This window comes from Callospermophilus lateralis (genome assembly GCF_048772815.1).
Source record: "Callospermophilus lateralis isolate mCalLat2 chromosome 11 unlocalized genomic scaffold, mCalLat2.hap1 SUPER_11_unloc_3, whole genome shotgun sequence".
NCBI lineage: Eukaryota > Metazoa > Chordata > Mammalia > Rodentia > Sciuridae > Callospermophilus > Callospermophilus lateralis.
The window spans coordinates 4828384-4850080 of record NW_027510155.1 but is presented as its reverse complement, the minus strand read 5'-3'; the positions used below and the strand labels follow the sequence as shown (position 1 = coordinate 4850080).

The window sequence follows — 21697 nt, the reverse complement described above, 5'->3', positions numbered from 1 at the left end:
TTATCATCTATACATGGGATGTATAATTCAGTCTTTTATGTGCTTTTTGTGACTTTTATTTTCTCATAACTTCTACATATTTTGTTTCTAAAAATGTACATATGTGAAATACCACTTGTATGAGGCAACTATGTAAAGTTTATATATAGTATTTTATGCTCTTTTTTAAACTGGATATATTATGAAATGTGACGGGCCCTAGTGACCATTTTTCCTACAGATTATTATTTATCTCTTCCAAGTTGTATATTGGATTGAGCCATGCCCTTGGGCTTCAAGTTTTTGGGTGAGTAACATTGTGACATTGTGTACTTATATGTTATCATGATCACAAATTCTCTAATTTCAGTAAATCTCTGTGATGGGGAGTATCATGTATATTCAATAGCAAAATAGTTTCCACAAATAGATACTAACTTAAACTCTTTTTGAGTTAATGATTATTAATTTGTTTTAAATGTTCATCAATATTACTTAATTGTTCCCATGATGGGTTTTTATTTTGTATTTCTTAAATTTCTAAAAATTTTGAATTTTTATTGTTAATAAACATATCTCAAGTATAAATTTGCAGTTCAGGCTTCTGTCCTTTATATCTTTTTTGGCTGGAAATATGAGAAAAGGATCCAAAATGCAGCTAGAGATTGATTTCAAGAAAAAGAAAAGGTTTAAATTATTCTTTAAAATTGACTTTTCTTTTTTTTTTTTTTTTTGTTCTTGAAAGTATTTTACTTCAGATTGAAAAATGAACAGTTTCCACACTGCTCATTCAGGATACACAGTATTCACGAATACAATGCTGGTCATTTGAGGAAATGTATACACACCTCAATTTCTCCTTCATTCTTTTTTCTTTTAGAAAGATACTGTTTACCAAAAAGAAACTTCAGCAGTACAGGAAAAACTATTTCCCAATAAATTTACGAAAACCTAAGATTCCCAATGGAATCAAGATTATCTTCCTGCTACCACCACCTTGATATAATCACATGCTTATTGGAACACTAATAGTCGCACCCTACAAGTACATTTACTTTCAACAATGAGGGTGATTCTTTAAAAAAAAAAAAAAAAAGACTTCAGTGTGGTAAATGTAACAAGGATCTCTGTAAGTATTAAGTGTCTGAAATAGGCAGCTAATACTGGATTTAGGGACGAGGACGCCGGCTGGTGGTGGTTGTTGTTGTTGGTCGTCTCTAGGGGCAGGAAGTCCCGCTGCTCCGCGGGCAGCGCGTGGCCACCCAGCAGGCGCTCCCCGGAGCGGTACATGCCTGCCGGGGCGGAGTCGGGGCCACGCCGCCGCCGGGGCTGCCGGTGCTGCTGCCGCTCATGCCGCCGCTGCTGTGACAGTGGTGGTTGAAGTAGAGGTTCCTCAGATCCTGGGTCGTCTCCCAGATCTGCATCCACAGACTGTTGGACGGTCCGAGCTGCTCTGGCTGGAACCAGGCCATCCTCGGATCCATCAAACGGCTGCGGCCGCTGCCCCCGCCCCTCCTGGCCGCCCGCAGGGCCGCCGCCGCCGCCGCCGCCGCCTCCTCCTCAGGCGCACGCCAGGCCTCGGCTGCTGCTGCCGCTGCTGCCGCTGCTGCCGCTGCTGCCGCTGCTGCCGCTGCTGCCGCTGCTGCCGCTGCTGCCGCTGCTGCCGCTGCTGCCGCTGCTGCCGCTGCTGCCGCTGCTGCCGCTGCTGCCGCTGCTGCCGCTGCTGCCGCTGCTGCTCGGGGGCCCGCCGCCAGCGGCGTCGCTCCCGCCCTCGGGGGCTCCGCGGGCCCTCCCCCCCTCCCTCCGCCCCTCCCTCCGCCCCTCCGCCCCTCCGCCCCTCCGCCGAGCCCCTGTCACTGGGGTCCCCGTGCAAATGGCGGCGGTGGCGGCAGCTCCGGAGAAGGGCGAGCGACGGCGGCAGCGGCGGCGGCAGCCGTCTCTTTTCTTTACTCTTCATTTATTATAGGTTTCTTGTATGATTGTAAGGGTAGGTTATTTAAAGTGGATTTTAGGGCTTATCTTTTTTAATTACTACAGGAAAAATAAATAAGAAATTTTTCTACACTATGGCTGCAGGAAAATAAATAAATTTCTTTAAAATCATATGGTAATAAAATTGTTAAATGACATATTTAGTAAACATCCACTCCTTAAAAACTTTTTTTTGTAATATTTTTGGCAGTGAATTATAAATTCTATTATCTGGATTTTGTGGTTTAATATAATATCATATGGAATAAAATTTGGCCAATTCTAAAAATATTCATACATAATTTGTTGTTTACTCAATGACCTGTTGTGGAGATAGCAAATAATGAACATATTTACTTTTAGAAATAGTTACTTTTGTGCTTTTCAGTTTCTAATAAGCCTTTTAGATTTATTTCCTTACTGAGTCACTCAAGGCCACAGATTTTTTTTTTAATCTCTAGGCATTTACCTTTCTAAGAAATCTGTCTTGTGAGCTCTGTTTTCTGAAGAGTTTCTTAACATGAAAAAAAAGTATTTATCTTGTCCCTGAAATGTATTCTCAATGCACTCTCTTCAAAATGGAGAGAAAATAATATTTCCCCAGACTGACATCCCTGTGTCAGGAGCTAACAATTCATTGATGGTCTTTGAAGAAATTTCATAAGTTTTGTCTCTGGGTAGTTTTCTGTGGGCTGCTGAATTGCCATTTAGTATCCAGATACCCATGTTTTTTCATCTGTACTATGGGAATAATTTTAGAGGACACAGATGAATAATGCTCTTCATGGAGGCTATGAACACCTGTATGTTCTGTAGTGTACAGCTGACAAAGCCCCTGGAAGACACTGTGGTTAACCATTATCTGCCACTCACATGAATTTTTTTTCAAAACCTTGTAATAACCTTTTCACTTTAGGCATCCATGTCATCCACATTCCCAAGTATAAAAGTTTGAATCTTTTCTGAATTCCAGGTTCCATTTCTCTTATGGTTCAATGTGGTGCAAATAATTTTTTTGTCTTTCCTTTACACTGTGTTTCTAATAAAAATATTCTCTGCTTCAAGCCTGTATTTCCTATGTCCAGCTATGTTTAGAAAATGACATAGAAAATTTTATTTGATAATTTATAAAGAAGAGTTGAGAATATTTCTTGCTCATGTCTCCCTTCCTTAGAAACTGAACCAGAACTATACTTGGCCCTGTAAGGGGACCACCATAATCAATCAGATATATAGAAAAAAATGTTGATTGACTGTACATTCTGTTCTAAGAATTCTCTGTTAGCATCCTTGGCCCATTTCTTGATTGGGTTGTTGTTGTTGTTATTATTATTATTATTATTATTATTATTATTATTATTATTTTCTTAGCTTTGTGAGTTCTTTATGTACCTTAGAGATTAGAGCTCTATCTGATGTGTGAGGGGTAAAAAATTTATTCTGGGATGATGTCTCTCTCTTCACCTCACAAATTGTTTCTTTTGCTGAGAATAAACTTTTTAGTTTGATTCCATTCCATTTATTGATTATTTGTTTTAATTCTTGTTCTATAGGTGTCTTATTAAGGAAATTGGGGCCTAATCCCACATGATGAAAATCAGAGCCTGTGTTTTATTCTATTAGATGCAGTGTCTCTGGTTTAATTCCTAGGTTCTTAATACACTTTGAGTTTTGTGCATGGTGAGAGATATTGGTTTGTTGAAGAGGCTATATTTTCTCCAGTGCATGTTTTTGGCACCTTTGTCTAACATATTATAATTGTAATTTTGTAGGTTAGTCTCTGTGTCCTCTATTCTGTACCATTCATCTTCCAGTCTTTTTTTTTTTTTTGCCAATGCCATGCTGTTTTTCTTACCATTGCTCTGCAGTCTAGTTTAAGTTCTGTTATAGTGATTCCACCTGCTTCACTCTTTCTGCTAAGGATTGCTTTAGGTATTCTTGGTCTCTTATTTTTCCAGATAAATTTCATGGTTGCTTTTTCTATTTCTATGAGGAATGCCATTGGAATTTTGATCAGAATTGCAGTAAATTTGTATAGTGCTTTTGTTAGCATGGTCATTTTGATAATATTAATTCTGCCTATTCATGAGCAAGGTAGATCTTTCCATCTTCTAAGATCTTTTTTGTTTTTTTTTTAGGGTTCTGCAGTTTTTCTTTTTAGATCTTTTACCTCTTTTATTAACTTGCTTTACAAGTATCTTATTTTTTTTGAAGTTATTGTAAATGGGGTAGTTATCTTCATTTCTTTCTCAGAAGATTTTTCACTAATATACAGAAATGCCATTGATTTATGGATATTGATTTTATATCCTGTTAGTTTGCTAAATTTATTTACTAGTTCTAGATGTTTTCTGGTGGAGCTTTTTGAGTTTTCTAGGTGTATAATCATATCTGGAATTTGCAGGTAAATGGATAGAATTAGAGAAAATAATGCTAAGTGATGCTAGGCAATTCCAAAAAAAAATTTAAAAGTTTTGTCTTATATGAAGAGGCTGACTCATAGTGGGGTAGGGAGGGGGAGCATGAGAGAAATACATGGATTCTCAATAAAGAAGAGAGGTGAGAAGAAAAGAAAGGGGAAAGGGGATTAGCAAGATTGGTGCAATGTAATATAGTTCATCATCAAAAGTACATGTATGAAGACACACATTGGTATCACCATACTTTATATACAACCAGGGATATGAAAAATTGTGCTCTATACATGGAATAAGAATTGTAATGCTTCTGTTGTTATTTATTTAAAAAATCAATTAAAATATGAAAAATTGTTTATAAATTATATACATTAAATATATGCATGTTATATATAGAATATATGCATATATACATTTATATATAGATCTAGGGGAAGGCAAGTCTCTTTCCTGATTTTTTAAAAATTCAATTAACTTTTTTTTAACTTGCTATTAGAGAAGAATGCATTTCACTTCATAGTACACAAGTGGAGTAAAAAATTTTATTTCTCTTATACAGAAAGTATAATTACAAAACCCATGTAACACTATTTTGTGTACAAAATATTTCCATCTCATTCTACCATCTTACTTACCTTTATACCTTCTCCCATCACCTTCCTCCCCTTTGTCTTATTCAAAGTTTCTTTATTTTTTCCATGCTCCCTCCCACTTCCCTCATTGTGGATCAGGATCCACTTAGCAGTGTAAATATTAGTCTTTGGTTTAGTGGATTGGTTTACTTGCCTTAACATGATATTCTCCAACTCCATCCATTTACTTCCCAATTCCATAATTATATTCTCTTAATGCTCAGTAATATTTCACTGTGTATATAGACCATATTTTATATATTCATCTATTGAAAAGCATATAGGTTGGTTCTATAGTTTACCTATTGTGAATTGTTTTGCTATAAACATTAATGTGGATATGCGACTGTATTATGCTGTTTTTAGCTCTTGTTGGTCTAAGCTGAGGAGTGGGATAGCTGGGTCAATTTTGGTTTCTTTCCAAGTTTTCTAAGGAATCTCTTTATTCTTTTTCCATATTGGTGTCACCAATTTAGAGTCCTACCAACTGTGTAACAGTGGGCCTTTTTCCTCACATCCTCACCAACATATTTTTTGCTTGTATTTTTAATAACTGTCATTCTTATTGAAGTAAAATTAAATTTTAGAGTAGTCTTGATTTGCAATTTTTTAATTTCTAGTCATGTTGAACATTTTTTATTGATTGATTGATTGTTTATCTTCTAAGAAGTGTGTCTTCTCAGTTCCTTAGCCCATTTTATTTAGTGATTGGGAATTTTTTTTTTTTGGAATTAAGTTTTTTAAGTTCTTTATATAACCTGGAAATTAGGGGTTCTATCTGATGTGCATATGGTAAAAATTTGCTCCCATTCTCTGGTATCACTTTTTGCCTCACTGATTGTTTCTTTTGCTGAGAAGAATCTTTTCAGTTTGAATTCATTCCATTTAGTGATACTTGTTTCTATTTTTTGTGCTTTAGTAATATTCCTAAAGAAGCAAAATTTCGAATCCTTTACCTGCGATTAGAGGTGTATGACATCATTCATAACAACACAATTCATCTTTATTTCAATTCCACTTTCTTAAGGGGCTTTCATCCTAGGAATTAAAGGAAAATGTTAGAGATAGGCCTTTGGGTCTAAGGACATGCCACAAAATAAGGAATATTCCATTAATCAATTTAAATAATAGACTCAAATCTTTGGATCTGGGGAAAAAACAAATACACACACACACACACACACACACACACACACAAAATCACACATCATACACTTTCTTGTTGAATCTCCCTGCCCTCACTCAGGGCAGTTTCTCTCTAGATTTTTATATCTTAGGAGAAATATTGGTGAAAAAAACATATTTTTAACCTGTAGCATATAAAGAAATGGTCATGTCCTTTATCTTCCTGAACTCAGGACAAGCATAACTCTCAAATATGGTAGTGAACTGCGATTTTCTGAAGTATTGACATAGTTTTGATGGTGCTATTCCAAAAATACATATACTTCATTAGTAATATTTTAGTCACATAATGGTAATTTTCTCATAGTGGATAATTTGTGTTGTGCTACAAAATTCAATTTTTATATTTTTATAAAATTCTAAAAAAATTATTTTTTGACCTTATAGAATTTTAATGTTCAATATGTTCCCATACAAGAGTTGTTAACTGAAATTTTACAGGATTGTCACTGTATTATTTCCATCCATAAATAATATATTTACATGTATAATCTACAAATAAAATGTTTTTCTGGGTTGGCTGGATTTTACTTCTCCAATGATTCCTTGCCTTAAAATAGCTGCAGCCTGAGGAACTGGATTTCAATTCCCAGAGCCTCAAAAGAAATAAAAATAAAAAGTACAGATAACACCCTACAATTGTGACATTATTTATTTGTGGATTTGAGGTCATCTCCTGTCACTAAAAAAACTCACTAGGCTCAGATTGAACATATGAAGACATAAGTTGTGTCCCATCAAGAGCCTTTATATAAGCATTGACCAATCCACACACATTCAGTAAAGAGAAGCAAGTTTTGACCATCTGGTGTGAAGCCTGCAAGTGTGGGTATCTATTTCTAGGCTCCCTCACTTATGTTCAGTGAACCTGATTTTTTTCTTCTGTATACGTACTTTGTGATTTATAGGGAGGACACTTGGTTCCTACAAATACAGTAAATGATGAGTGTGCAGAGAAATCTTGAGACTGGATAGTGAGTCTGGTTGAAACTGGCTGCACTGACTCTGGTGGGAAACAGCAATGATCAGTAGATTGCACAATGGTAAACAACAAATAAATAAATAAAAGGAAATATTAAAGATATATATATCCTAGCATGATAGCTACCAACAAGAATAGGATTTTAATTAGGATAAGATATATCCCATTCTTGCATAATACCATAAAATTGATTTTACTATTAGGTAAAACTAGAAAGAACCAATAAAATAAAAAAATTATATTTGTTTGAAAAGCTATATGTATATTCTATTATAAACATCATACAATATATATATCAATCAAAGTTTTTATATAAATGTATACATTATTTTGTATGTTATAAATTGTTAAAAGTATAAAACGGGAAGTCCAAACAGGATTGTTATTGCTATTTTTTATATTAATAACACATAAAATACCATAAAATATTTGAACTTAAATTCACTCTTAAATATTTCCATTAAGTGGTCTACCTACCTTGTTACATTTCAAAAAATTCTGTTATACCATTGGTATTGGAATTACTAGACATATCACTCTACATATTCAGAATAGCCAGCTCCATTAGAGAAATAACAAATAAGATTCTACACTTTAGTAAATCTCTGATTAGTGGTTGTACAATTAAAATTTGATGATTCCCTTTCTTAATTACCATAATTTTCCTCATCTGAACAATATGTATAGTTTAGATCATTATATAAAAAATTACAAAATATATATTTTTGTGGTAATGCCTGAGTTTTACATTGTGTTTTATAAATGCAGAATATATATACTTTTTTGAACTTAAATCAGTTTATCTGCAGAAGTAGATAAAGTATCATTGTGTTCCAACTCACCACCTACATGATAATTTATTAACTCTCATTTCCACTTCAATTACCTTGCAAACTGTGAAAATGTTCATGTGGTCAATGTGTTATTTATTTTTCTATTTTTATTTCAGATACTGTTAACATTGATTAATTGATTAACATTGGTTAACATTGATTAACATTATCTATGTTAACAGATACTGTTAACATAGCCATTGATTGTACTGAAGAGGAGTGGGAATGCCTTCATCCTGCTCAGAAAAACTTATATAAAGATGTGATGTTAGAGAACTACAGAAACTTTACCTTCCTTGGTAAGTTTAATTTCCTTTTAAAATTTTTAATTAATAATTATTATTTAATTTACTTCTGTTGTATCTTCTGGGAACTTCTCTATAAGAATGAGTTTCAGATTTGTGTTTCAAAGAAAAGGGGCATTTTTAATATAGATATTTTACTCTTTAATATATATTATTTTGCTCTTTAATCTCTCTCTTCCTTGGTGTGTTATACATCCTTCACTTTAGATAAGTTTTACCTAGCATAATTTAATGATGTAAACTATTGTAGCCTAATATAGCAGGGGACACAGTTGAGACATTCAAATGGAGAAAGCAATACTAAAAAATGTTGACAGAGTAGTTATTCAGCAGAAAAAAATTTCAGAAGCTTAGCTTTATTTCTTTTGATTGTAATCATTGAACACATACTGCCCTACATTTATTACATTTTCAAATCCTTTGTAGTCCTCTGTTTTCTTCTTTAATGATGTCCCAGTTTATTCAGACTAATTACCAAAACTTACCTTTTGTTCTGAGGGCCAGCATGATCTGTTACAAATCTTGTGAGGAAACCTGTAAAGAAGCAAACAGAAGAGAGAGACACACTCACAGTGAAAAGGAAAAAAGAAAAAAAAACTGGCCACTCCTCATCCCGGCTGTACATAGTATACCCCAAAATATCATAGTTTCTGTTACCATGACTACATTCTAACCTAGTGTTATTTTAACCCCAAGTGATAGCTAACCAAGATAAGGTACAGTTACTACAAACAAAGAGCCCTTTCTCTCTAAGAACATTACCACAGAAACTAGATAGTGCACCTGTAGAGTTGTCTTAATAGCTTCAGGGAGAAACTGCTAGGCATTACTATTGTGGAACTCAGGGTGCCAGTTATCAACACCCCCACGCTTTCCTGTCTATTTCCATGGTCAGAATACCTACAGCCTCTCCTCCTTTTTAAATACCTTTTGAAAAAATAATATTACTTATCTTGTTAATGCTGGTGGGGGCAAAAAATAAGGCAGCCATGCACAACAGCAAGTGCCAACATCAGTAAACATCCACCTATAAATATTTTTTGACCCGGATCAAATTGAGTAAACATGAAATTATCCAATCCAACAAGTCTAAACATCAATTATCTTCTTGGACCTTATTAATGATATTTTTAAGGTAATCTAACTCTTTAGAAATAAAATTACTATTATCACTTACATTGAAGGAACACATGTAATTAAACTTCTGATATCCATTATGATGTAACAATTCCAGACACTCAATTGCAGCATGAATATCAAGTATGGCTTGACAATGTTGTTTTTGTTCTTCATTAAGCATATTAACGGCCATGGAGGCATGGCTAATACTTTTTATGATAGGATAGGTGAATTTCATAGTAGTTTCATAAGCCCATAGAGCTAGTCCAAGGAAACCCTCTAAGGAGAATGTCAAAGTATCACATTCTGCCTTAGAGAGAAGGTTCACTCAATTATCACAGTTTTTATCAAGAAGAATAGATCTTTTATAAATAAATTGCACAGGATGGTGACCTTTTAAATACTATGTGGATGATAAGGACACAGTTATTCTGCTAAGACAACAATGAGTACCATTAGAAATTTTTGAAGGTATATAACAATTTCATTCAAGTGAGTCAAGGTATTGTAATGGGTTGTAGAAATCCAGGATCTGACAGTACTGAATTTCCCACAGCTGGCGTACAAAAACAGAGTAACATTATTATGAAGACCAAAACATTTACAGAGTTTTGAGTGAGTGTAGCAATCAAAGCAGTAACTAAGTTTTCCAGAGTACATTCTAACCTATTTGAGCCAACTCCTTTTGAGCTGAGGCTGTTAATGGTTTTATTTCCCCCTGTAACTGGAATTATAGTATCTTGTGTTCCTCTTTTAATGTTTCTCCTCATTTGAGGAGAATGATTATTCTCTTCTTTGAAGGGACTCTTCTCTTCCAGGGTTAAATGAAACTTATAAATCAGCATGTGAAGTCTCTTGTGTACATTTATAATTGCTATATTTCATAAATCAAGCTAGAATCCGAACAGGACATGTTGCCATAAATTTAACAGTCCATGCTTTTCCCCAGGTGATCAAAGACATAGGATCTTGTCATGCTGGTCAGGTGGAATCTTATATATTACATACATTTTTTGGTAATGGCTGTTTGAGAATAAAATGTCTATTCAATGCAGATGACCAATTTTGAGTATTAACTTTATGTTGTATATTGAGCACATTAAGTATAAATAAAGCAATATTTAATGCATATTAATATGAGAGAAGCTAGATCTTTGTTTGTTTGTCTTTATTTTAAAAGGCAAATATTAGGATACAATTTGCTCAATCAACAAAACTTGTCCAAAATGATTATGAGAAATTTCACTATTTAAATCTATATCTTATTGATTAAATATTGTGCAAAATGATGAGATGTAAAGGCAGGGGCATTATCCATCTTTAAGTAAATAGGGCTTCTAGGAGCAGATCATGCTTGGTTTCTTTTCATGCTCTCTGCTAGAACTGACTTGGCAGTTTTTTTTTTTAAGATTCAATTCTTTTGTTTTGTGACTTGCAATAATGCATTGATGATCATAAATATTTTGAAGTGAATAGCTCATCATAATTCTACTTTGTAAGTTGTTTTCTATATTTCATATTTTTTCTATTTTGATTAATTATTTAATTTCTGGATCATAGCTTTTTATTGTGGCATGCTTAGATTCTTTTCACACTTCCCTTTACATATATATATATATATATATATATATATATATATATATAGAGAGAGAGAGAGAGAGAGAGAGAGACAGAGAGAGACAGAGAGAAAGCCCTTTATATATTCTATAGGTTTTTAATTTTTACAGTATTTCACAAGTTGTTTAGACTTTTCTTAACCTTGGTCATGCTTGATAAGCCTCTCTCATATTGGTAGAATTTTAGCTTTGCACACTAGGAATCCCCCTGTCATTTATTCTTAAAGAATTATTCACATACACAATTTGTGCCTAAATATATTAATATTTTTTGTCACAATTTTATTCTGTAAACTTTCTTTAAATAGTTATTTAGTGTTCTTTGAGTAATTCATTACTCTCAGTATCCTAATGTTCAGTTTTTAATTTTATTTTTTTTTCTTATCTTGCTACTTGGAGTAAGCCATGTTTCTCTTTGTTTATATTTGCTGTACTGTTTTTTAATTGTTCATTAAAGGAGCCAACAGTAGATTATATAGTCCATTTTGAAAAAAAAGTATAAAACTTTTAAATAAATAAAAATATGCAAGAACAGTGCTGTATCCTTGTAATATTTGGTAATTGGGAGGCCATTCTAAAGTACTTCATGTTTGAGGGAAGTCACAGAAAGGTGATAACAGCATGTTTAAAACAATTTTAAAAAGACTTGTGTTGTAGCTCAGTGATGTCAAATTTGGGGGGTTAATCTCAAGAAACACACATGAAAAATTAAAAGTTGGATGACCTAAAGATTCAGAAACGCCAGTACGAAATATGTATCCATAAACAATTAAATCAAAAAATTGAAGAGATACCTCTGCTTTTCTGTTTATTGCAAACAGTTTTTCAGTATTAAAGGTAGGGACTCAATGTATGTGCCCATCAATGATCAAATGAGTAAAAATAGTGTGCTTGTATAATATTATTATTTAGTAATGAAATTATTTTGTCCTATAAAGTGTTTTAAGCAATGCATTCAGGATTTGCATTAAGTGAAATGTGGATGGCAGAGAATAAGTTGCAGAACTATTTGATTGACATGTGGAAGTCAAAAATTTGGTGAGTAAAATTATGCTTACCAGTTACTGTGTTTTGTGTAGGGTTGATATTATAGTCAAAGTCTCCATATATTTATTTTATTGAGCATAAGAGGGTCAAGAGTTTTGTTTTACCAAATGGTGAGTGTATTATGTTCTTCATAAATACTAGTAGAAGGAATACAATTCTTTGTAAGAACAAAACTGATAAGTATAAGAAATAATTTATTGTGTTAATTCATTCTGTTTAGTCATTTTACCTTTTATATATAGTATAAAATACCATAATATATTTAGTAAATAAATAAAGCTGTATTTGTCAATTAAATAAATTGTCATATCACAGGATTTTAAAAATATAAAAATCAATTTATTTACTTGATTGTCATGTGTTGACTTCATCCAAGTATTATGGCATAGGCTATACAAGATTTTTATAGTCTTTTAAAATGTTTTTATGGAAAATTTAATAGACATATATGTGTATATTTCTTAATAATTGTTTTGTTCAGATTTCTTATTAAAAGTCCATAGTCTCTTTACCCTTGTTCACTATTTGTGGTTTTATAACTCAAAATCTACTGCTTATTTTTAAATCTCTATGTCATCGTAGACAAAAATCAGTTTTTGAACACTCTTTGAAAAAGCCACAAAAGTTTGTATATGTTTTACATTTCTCTTATTCTACTGAGAGTGAAGGTAGCTGGTAGATATTTCTTAAATGCTATCTTATGAAGGACAAAAGGCTGTGGATGATAAAAGTAACATACTTTCCTTCTCTTTATTATATTTCTCTTCTTAATGATGTACTCCTCTTCGATACTGTGGTCTCTAGAATAATTTTGGTAATATTTTCAAGGTAATTACCTATGTATATTTTTTAAAGAGAGAGAGAGAGAGAGAGAGAGAGAGAGAGAGAGAGAGAATTTTTTAATATTTATTTTTTAGTTTTCTGTAGACACAACATCTTTGTTTGTATGTGGTGCTGAGGATCAAACCCGGGCCACACGCATGCCCGGAAAGCGTGCTACCACTTGAGCCACATCCCCAGCCCCTGTGTCTGTACATATTTATTGAACTGATATATTTTTGAATTTATGATGACTTTGAAAGTACTACTCTGCTACACTCCTGATGTACTTATTTTACCTTAATTTCATGTTGTGTATGCAAAGTATATTTATCTCACTCTAGTAGGTATTGTGTTTTTTTTTTAATTTGTTTATTTTAGCCCTGAATTCTCAAGATACCCAAGAATATTCACCAGAGAAGGGCATCAAACATATATTTTACAAAGTGATATGTGGAAAATATAGAGGTTGTAATATTGACTATTTACAACAAAAGAAAATATGGAAAACTTCAAGTGAGCATGAACACCAGAAATTATATAATAATTCAGAACTTGTGCACCACCAGAGAATTTGTACTGGAGAGAAGCCATACAAATATAAACAATGTGGCAAAGCTTTGAGTAAAATAATATGTCTTATTTACCACAGAAGAACCCACACTGGAGAGAAGCCCTACAAATGTAAAGAATGTGGCAAAGCTTTTAGTCAAAAGATAGACCTTATTCGCCACAGAAGAACTCACACTCGTGAGAAGCCCTACAAATGCAAAGAATGTGGCAAAGCTTTCAGTAAAAATTCACATCTTATTGGCCACAAAAGAACTCACACTGGAGAGAAGCCCCACAAATGTAAAGAATGTAGCAAAGCTTTCAGTCAAAAAATATACCTTATTTGCCACAGCCAAACACATACTGGAGAGAAGCCCTACATATGTAAAGATTGTGGTAAAGCTTTCAGTCAAAAATCACACCTTATTGGCCATAGAAGAACTCACACTGGTGAGAAGCCCTGCAAATGTAAAAAATGTGGAAAAGCTTTCAGTCAAAAAACAGACCTTGTTTACCACACCAGAACACACACTGGAGAGAAGCCCTACAAATGCAAAGAATGTGGCAAAGCTTTCAGTCTAAAATCACACCTTATTTGCCACAGCAGAACTCACACTGGAGAGAAGCTCTACAAATGTAAAGAATGCAGCAAAGCTTTCAGTTGAAAATCACATTTTATTTGCCACAGAAGAACTCACACTAGAGAGATGCATCACAAATGAAAAGTATGTGACAAAGGTTTTACTCAAATATAAACCTTAATTTTCCACAACATAGTTTACACTGGAGAAAATCCCTACAAATATAAGGAATGTGGCAAAGCTTTTAGCCATAAAACAGGCCTTATTCACCACAGCAGAATTCACACTGGAGAATAGCCCTACAAATGTGCATAAGTGGCAAAACTTTTAATATAAAATAAAACTTTATTCACTACAGCAGAAGACACCCTGGTGAATGTGAAATGTAAATAAAGTGACAATACTTTTAAAGAAAAACTAACCCTCATTAACAACAGAATTTATGGAGAAAAGGACCCATACAAATGAAAACAATGTATCAAAGCTTTTAATAAGAAATCAATTCTTTTTCACCACTCAGCTATTTATTCTAGAAAGAACACATAAATATAGAGAATGTAGCAACTTTTTAAATTATATATCATACATTAGTAGATATCAGAGAAAATACACTGGAGAGAAGCCTTACAAATGAGACCATCGTACCATTCCTCTAAGAAAGAGTCGAAATCTAATGCTCACCACAATAATCATAGAAGAGACAAAGTTTGGAAATGTGAAAATTGACAATGTGACAATGGCCCCAAAATATATTCACCAATTCTCAGCATTCAATACTGGTTAAAGAGAATACAAATGGAAAAAAATTACATGTCATAACTAAATGTTTCTTAAACACGACTGATTTTTTGAGAATTCATTATGCCCAGAAACCCTGAAAAGTTAAATAATATTTTGAAAACTTATTCAAATTTTAAATTTATTGAACATCTGAAAACTCATACCAGTAGTGAACATTGAACAGATTTTGTCCAAAATGTATGCCTTATATAAAAATGAATAATTTATAATAAACACTTTGACAAATGTGAGAGTATAGTAAAGTCATTATGTATACATTGCACCTTGATGTATATAAGGATCAGTAAAAGACATTACTGATTTAAATATAGAAAATAAGTAGTTGTCTTTAACTTTTGTTTAAATTTTTTAAGCATTATCAAGTTATTTGGTAGAAATATCAGTCATAAATATCATACATGCATAGTGCAGAAACCTCATCTTTAAAAGCATGTAATTTTTGTTTTCTAAATCAAAAATTACTATATTCATTTTTGAATACTGTAGAAAATAATTGTATGAAATCTATTTTTTTTATGATTAACACTAAATTGAAACATTTCAAACTGTATTTTTTTTTTGTATTTCAGTTTACATATAGGGATTTTTAAACACTGAGCCACAGTCCTAAGCCCTCTCTCTACTTTTTCAAATTTTGAGACTGTTTTGGTAAGTTGCTTGAAACCACACTTAGTTGCTGAGGCTGAATTTTGATCTAGTCATTTGAGATCATTTCTGATTAATGGGTATCATCAAAATGTAGCCATGTATTTAAATTTCCTCTATGATCAGTAGCAATTCTTCCCATTAAAAATCAAAGCATTCTCATAGAGTCTTTGCTATATTTTAAGGAGCCTCTTTTGCTTTTGCTTTTCTAAACAGAATCAATTCCACAAAGTTGAGTCCCAAAGTAAATGGCAATACATTTATCTAAGCACCGTGAGGAATATAAGAAATACAAGATATCACGTTTGAAAAATAAAAAAAAAAAGTAAGAATCATAAATGCTAAGCCATTTGCATCTAAACTATCCCAGCACTTTTAAAATGTAGCCTTAGATGTTCTACTCACTCTCATAGTAAGAGGCCTTAGACTCAAAATCATTTTATTTTGTTTTTTTTAGTCTGTTTTATAATGCTATAGAAAAATATCAGAAACAGACCAATGTATAAAAAGAGATATAAATGCATAAAATTATTTTCTGAGGGGCTAGAGTTTTTGCTCCGTGCTAGAGTGGTCACCTAGCACATGCAAGGAGCTGGGTTCAATCCTCAGCACCACATAAAAATATATAAATATATAAAGTTATTTTTTCAACTACAACTAATAAATAGATAAATATATAAATTAATTAATTTAAAAATATTTTTTGAGTATATAGTTCTGAAGATTTAAGTGCATTGTACCAGAATCTTCTCAGTTCCTGTGAAAGCCCCTTCACCTGCATTACACATGAGATGGCATTATGGTGAGGGCTCATTTGAGTGGTATAGAGAACATGAAAAGAAAGAAGTTAGAGAAATCCAGTAAGAAGACTTGCTCTTTTTTATTAATCTGCTTTAATAGGTACTATCTTGTGTCCCATTAAAATTTCATTAACCCTTTCCAAGGGCATCTCCCCCAATGATCTAACCACAATCTACTAGATTTCACTTCTTAAACATTCTACTATTTCCCAACTCTCTCCCTTTGGAAAGTAAGTTCCCAACACATGAACATTTTGGGAACATGCTCAATTAATAATGGAAGTAATATGAGAAAGACAACAGTAAAATGAGACATAGAATGTCATTTGTTAGTACTTATAAATATTCTAGATACTTCAATAAAATGATTTAGAATATAGAAATTATTTTAGGGGGAGATTTTATTTTAAGGACAAAAGGGAATTTAATTACACTACTTAATGAAGACTGAATAAATTTGAATGTGACAAGACTAAGGGCTAGATATATTAAAAGAAGGTAAAAGTCTGTGCAAAAACTCAATGTATGTATAATATACCATGCGTAGGTTTATAAAGAGAATGGTGGGCTTTCTAAATATGCTATATCAAGTAAAAAGTGTACTGGATAAAATCTGGTGGCCCTCAAAAAGAGAGCAAATATTCATATAAAAGATGCAGTGGACATCAGTCTCAAGAGCTTCCTGCTTAAAAAATCTGCTTCCAAAGACTACATGATTCTTATTAATTATTGTGAGTATTATCTTTCAATTTCAATTTTTAGCTTTCTTTATAGTTTCTGCACCATCTCTTGAGCAGATCAATATTTTCTTGAACTTCTTCATATATTAATATATACACTATCTCACATATGTTTGTTTCTAGATTGTCATGGTTCCCTCCTAGTGAATTCTGAGATATGTGAGAGGTTTAACAAGCATAGAAATTTGCTTATAAAAAGTAAGCCATGATGTAGGTGGGAAGTAAAATAAAAAAGAATCAAAAGTCCTCATCTAAACTTGTACATGCTGATACTACACAAGGTTATTCCAATGGTGTCTGGTTTGGGGTAGGGAAGCAACTTTTCTTATACACTATGACACAAAGTTCATCAAATATGGTTGTTATATACTTTTTGAGAACACCCAAATTTATTTTAGTAATTTCTACATTGAAAACCTATTGTTACCTTTAAATAAAACTATTTATTGCAATAAATCTGAAATAGTTCTTTAATATTGCAGAGCAGAAAATTGGTGGCATTATTCACTGAATGCCAATATTTTCCAATAACATCTATAGGGGTAATTAAAAAAATGGATAGATAATTAAAGAAAAGAGTGAAATGAGACCCAGAAACAACTAATTATAGTAAAAATTATTATTACCTTATTTCAAATACTAGTGTATCCTTCTGCTTTTTTTCCTCAAAGTTAATTTTTTAACCTTTTGGTATGATATTTCATTCACTTACATAACATGATAAATAATATGGTTTTTTTTTTCATATGCACTCTCTGATGCATCCCAAATATATTTGCATACCCCAAGACCTTAGCAGATTTCTATACACATTATTTACTAGAGAAACAGTAGTTACTTTTGAGGTCTATATTACCCTTTTCAAATGAGGTCTTGTAGTTTTTTTTGAAATATCTGAAATAAATAGGATAAACTAAGTTTTAATTAGCATATAGTAAATTCCTGATAAATATTTCTGGGAAGGATGAAGAAATAATAAGAGCATTTATATAATTTGTAAATTATGGTATGTGGTTTTTCATATTTTTAGCTATAACTTATTGAATATTATAACAATCTTACTATGTGGGTAAAATGTGGGTATGATGAACCAATAATAAATAAAAATTGCATGCTGCATTGTTAGAAATTCACCAAGCAATTTTTTTCAAAAACAGATACTCTGATGTGTGGTTTTTAATCAACTATTATAATATGAATGAATGAAGTTCAGTAAATGAATAATTGGAACACTACATACTTGCTTAGGGTGCCTATCATTCATTGTTAAAATTTTAATACTGTATCTCACATTGTTACTTAATGGAATTTTGAAAAAATGTACATTAATAATGCTGAAGTCTTTCATTGAATCTTATATCAGTTTGTGGAATAAACATTCTATATGTGATTTCCTCAATTCTAAGGGTCTTATGATTTAAGAAACTGTATGGACAATTCAAATTAAAGTTAACATACTAATATCAATAGAAGAAGCACCAAAGGAAAAATGAAAACAAAGAATTGGGAGATTCCACCATTATAGATGTAATTTTCTCAACATCTTTTCAATGTACCTAACCCAGTATTAATACCAAAATTAATGACAAACCTTTTCTTGTGCTGAGTGTGCATGATGCTGTTATATAAAATGAAAACAATTTCAAATGTTTCAGAGATGCATTTTACAACATTAGTTGAAAATACAATTGATTGATCAGCATCTCACTGTGTTTGACCGCAGCAAATACCTTCTCAGTGTTCAAGATAAATGGGTAAAATTAAAAAAAAAAAAAATTCAAGTAAAATCCATGTTAAAAAATAACATCTATTTTTTCATAAGGAAACTGTCAATATTTTTTAAACAACATGACAATAAACTCTGTCCTATCACATAAAGGAAATCAATAATTTTTCATTTTATTATTTGAATATGCCAAGTATTCTTTGGCAAAGTGCCACATATATTGTTTTAATTTCACCGGTGTGAACTATATCTGATTTTCTCTAAATTGCTACTTATTTAATATAAATTTGTTGAGAAATTATTTCTGCATGTGCTGATTAGTGAAATATAGTGAGGAATGGAAGTCACATAAAGCTCTATGAATTGCAATTCCAGGATGGTAAGAGGAATCATGAGAAACATTGAGTAATATTAATTTGTTTCAGATATTTGTTTCTCTTAGAATCTAATTTTCACATAAACTAGTGCTTTTAAATTGAGCTGACTATTAAATATCATAGGAAAAGCCATCAGAGCAATCAGAATAAGAAATTTAAAAGAGAAACAATCAAATCATAAGCATCTGGTTGAAACAACTAGCCAACTGTTGTATCTTAGCTTTTGACTTTACTAAATTTCATCCTATTTTCTTTTGATGATGACTAAGGGGAAGGTACTTCTATAAAGAACATGACCAGAACAATTTATGGCAATTTGTTTTTCTAAAACACATATAAAATTGAATTGCTAACTCAGAATACAATCTATTGAGTATATCTTTTTAGGGTCAAAAAATGTATAACTACACAACATAAAGATTGACCTTTTTTTTTTTTTTAAGAAAGTCTGAGTTTTATTTAGCATTATATCTGAGGCACTAATGAAAATAAAGGAAGAAATTAAAGATGGATTCCACATTTAATTTTAAGGAGTCTCACGATAAGGAAAGTACTCTGTAACCAATCTTGAAAGTATGAAAACATCATATGTTTACAATACACAAAATATACTACAGTGATGTCCTATCAAATGACAATAATCTCAATATCTTCAAAGTCTTTTCAATCTAACGACTCCATGTTGTTTTTCCCAATTACAACTAAGTATTCTACAGACAAAACTAACAATGCAGAAAGCTTTCTGGGTTAAGAAAGCTGTGAAAGAATATGATGTTGGCCCTGAGAAACAAATAAACTGGCCTAGTGTTCAGCCAACATAATGCTACAAAAAGCCTGAAAGTGTTAGTATTTACATCTCAGACTAGATAAAGGAGACAATTCTCTTTAAACTACAATTTAATACTTACATAGAAAATCATGGTTCTTCAGACAGTAAATTCACATTATACTAAGTATTTTAAAGCAACATTTACTTTTTGGTGAAGGGGCCAAAATAAGAATTAGGATTTTTAGAAATGAAAAAGTAAGTACACTCAAGGGTAATAAAGTGAATGAATGACCCAACTATGTATGTTCCACTTACTTCTGCCCAGGATGACAAATAAACAAATTAGAAGCTAACATACAAGAAGTATTTTTAAAACCACAGACATCAAAATGGGAAAAAGAGATTTAGACATGATGTAATATCTCCTCAGAAGAGCCTTCTTTGAAATGCACAGTTATTATATAAGCATAGTAAGAACTGTAGGGGAAAAAAACCCCAAAGACTGGTATTACGTCAGTATAATCTATTTAATGACTTTAATAATGCTATTATTTCTAAAGTCTTTCACAAAAGGGCACCACGATTCTTCAGTTTATTGCAAACATAGCTTTAAAAAAAAGTCAGCCCTAGTATCGAAGCTAGTTTTTAATTATTGGCACTATACTATAAAGCACAATGAAGAACACCTTATTTAAATAAGAGGAGGATATTTTATTGGGCAATAAATCCAACCAATTTTTTCTCTCTCCAATGGTGATATCTTACACACTAGTTTCTAAATAGATGCAAATGTTTAAAAAATGACGAAAGCCATGGTTTGCTCCAGAATACTATTATTCACACACCACATAGGTTGTTTTGCAGCAGATACTAGTTTGCCAAGCTTCAGGTGGCAAAATGCTAAGTTGTGAATCTGGTATTGTCCAGATAGTTGTTTCTCCTTGTTCTGGAGACTCTGGTGGCATGTGCTGTTGAGTGATCACCCTGTTGCCACCACTTCCCTTCTCACAGTTGGATCCACTACTAGAGTAGAACATTCATGTCCTTAAGATGCAAGGCCTAGCAAAAAGCCTCCCACAAATCCACTGGATATCACTATGTTCTGTTTGATAAATTCTGTTGCTTCTTCAATTATATTGTTGATTTCAGGTGCTGCTTTGTTTGCTCGTTTCTTAATCTGTCTTTTTGCTTTGTTTACATCTTTTTCAACTCTCTTCCAGTCGACCTGCACATAGCCACTGTGACTGGCGATCTGAAGGAGAAGAAAGCCACCTCCCACTGCAGTAGCTGCAAGTTTTCCAACCTTCTGGAACAAAAATCCTGCACACCAGCCAGTCACGCCACCCATTACAATCTGGATAGCTACAGAGTATTTTTCTACCATAGGTCCCGAACTGTGGCCAAACACTCAATTCCACCAGTGGTGTCTTCTTGCATACTCAGTTAAATCCAATACTTCGTAAGAGTCGTCATCACTTTCGTATTCTTGGGGAGGGGGGTTCCGGGAGGCCATGATACCGCCCGCGGCCAGTTCTGGGGTGGTCCCCGCCCGCCCTCCTCTCCCACGCACTTTAAGGGCCGCTCTAGGCCGAGGTAGAAGTCTATGGTCTCTTCTTTTTCCTCCACCACCTCCTCCTCCTCCTCCTTCAGGCTCGTTGTCGCGTCCCCGCCCACTTCTCGCCTTGCCAAAGATTGACCTTTTGAAAAAAAGAATGTGATGGTGAAAATCAATTTGGATAGGTAGTATTGAATATTTTACATCAAAGAAAAGACAGGAATATTTAAAATAGTTTTGATTATT

At 32.9% G+C, this 21697-nt stretch overlaps 1 pseudogene; it reads right to left on the bottom strand.

Moving 5' to 3' along the window:
• Positions 1 to 20842: 20842 nt before the first annotated feature.
• Positions 20843 to 21482, bottom strand: LOC143639873 (FUN14 domain-containing protein 1 pseudogene; annotated as a pseudogene).
• Positions 21483 to 21697: the final 215 nt, after the last annotated feature.